The sequence below is a fragment of the Psammomys obesus genome, unplaced genomic scaffold (genome assembly GCF_907164565.1).
Source record: "Psammomys obesus unplaced genomic scaffold, mPsaObe1.curated_primary_1811, whole genome shotgun sequence".
Taxonomy (NCBI): Eukaryota; Metazoa; Chordata; class Mammalia; order Rodentia; family Muridae; genus Psammomys; species Psammomys obesus.
The window spans coordinates 2439685-2441590 of NW_026596256.1; the positions used below are offsets into that span (position 1 = coordinate 2439685).

Consider the following 1906-nt stretch of genomic DNA (forward strand, 5'->3'; position numbering starts at 1 on the left):
AATAGTGACACTTTGACCTCTTCCTTTCCGATTTGTATCCCCTTGATCTCCTTTAGTTGTCTTATTGCTCTGGCTAGGACTTCAAGTACTATGTTGAAGAGGTAGGGAGAGAGTGGGCAGCCTTGTCTTGTCCCTGATTTCAGTGGGATTGATTTAAGTTTCTCTCCATTGAGTTTGATGTTGGCTATAGGCTTGCTGTATATTGCCTTTACTATGTTTAGATATGTGCCTTGTATTCCTGATCTCTCCAAGACTTTAAACATGAATGGGTGTTGGACTTTGTCAAATGCTTTTTCAGCATCTAAGGAGATGATCATGTGGTTTTTCTCCTTCAGTTTATTTATGTGGTGGATTACATTGATGGATTTCCGTATGTTGAACCACCCTTGCATGCTTGGGATGAAGCCTACTTGGTCGTGGTGAATGATATCTTTGATGTGTTCTTGGATTCGGTTTGCAAGTACTTTATTGAGTATTTTTGCGTCAATGTTCATAAGAGAGATAGGTCTGAAGTTCTCTTTTTTTGTTGGGTCTTTGTGTGGTTTAGGTATCAGGGTGACTGTTGCTTCATAGAATGAGTTTGGTAATGAACCTTCTGTTTCTATTTTATGGAATAGTTTGAGGAGTATTGGTATGAGCACTTCTTTGAAGGTCTAGTAGAATTCCACGCTGAAACCATCTGGCCCAGGGCTTTTTTTGGAGGGGAGACTGTGAATGACTGCTTCAATTTCCTTGGGGGATATAGGGCTGTTCAGTCTTTCTACCTGATCTTGACTTAATGTTGGAAGATGGAATCTATCAAGAAAATTGTCCATTTCATTTAGGTTTTCAAATTTTGTGGCATATAGGCTTTTGTAGTATGACCTAATGATTGTTTGAATTTCCTCAGTGTCTGTAGTTATGTCACCCTTTTCATCTCTGATTTTGTTGATTTGGATAGATTCTCTCTGCTTTTTAGTTAGTTTGGCTAAGGGTTTGTCTATCTTGTTGATTTTCTCAAAGAACCAGCTTTTTGTTTCATTGATTCTTTGAATCGTTTTATTTGTTTCTAATTGATTGATTTCAGCCCTGAGTTTGATTATTTCCAGCCGTCTACTCCTTTTTGGTGTATCTGCTTCTTTTTTTTCTAGGGTTTTCAGTTGGGCCATTAAGTTGTTTGTATGTGATGTTACAAATTTCTTCTTGCAGGCACTTAGTGCTATAAATTTTCCCCTGAGCACTGCTTTCAATGTGTCCCATAAATTTGGGTATGTTGTGCCTTCATTTTCATTGAATTCTAGGAAGTCTTTAATTTCTTTCTTTATTTCTTCTTCCTTAACCCAGCTGTCGTTGAATAACAAGTTGTTCAGTTTCCATGTGCGTGTAGGCTGTTTGTTATTTCTGTTGTTGTTGAGGTCCAGCTTAAGTCCATGGTGGTCAGATAGAATACAAGGGATTATTTCAATCTTTTTGTATCTGTTGAGGCTTGCTTTATGACCAAATATATGGTCTATTTTGGAGAAGGTTCCATGCGGTGCTGAAAAGAAGGCATACTCTTTTGAGTTTGGATGAAAAGATCCGTAGACGTCTATTAGGTCCATTTGATTTAGGGTCTCAAAAATATGGAACGCTTCACGAATTTGCGTGTCATTCTTGCGCAGGGGCCATGCTAATCTTCTCTGTGTCGTTCCACTTTTAGTATATGTGCTGCCGAAGCGAGCACTTGGTTTCCTTTTTATTTCACTTTCACTTTTGCCTATATACCCACCTCATTCGTTAACATGTGGAAAAGCCATCCTCCTTCGCTGGCTTGCCTTGCGAACACCGAACACCGCTTAAGCACACTGGTAGGGGTCCAGCTGCTTCTCTGTGTGGGTACTCCCACGGATTCCATTGCTGTGGCTGTGTGTCTGCAAATCCAGCAGAC

General features: G+C 39.7%; 1 non-coding gene across 1 annotated transcript; it reads right to left on the reverse strand.

The window, feature by feature from the left end:
• Positions 1 to 1595: 1595 nt before the first annotated feature.
• On the reverse strand, positions 1596 to 1702 carry LOC129668828 (U6 spliceosomal RNA). The gene has a single exon (XR_008718981.1). It is a non-coding gene; the product is annotated as a U6 spliceosomal RNA (small nuclear RNA).
• Between the last annotated feature and the right edge of the window lie 204 nt (positions 1703 to 1906).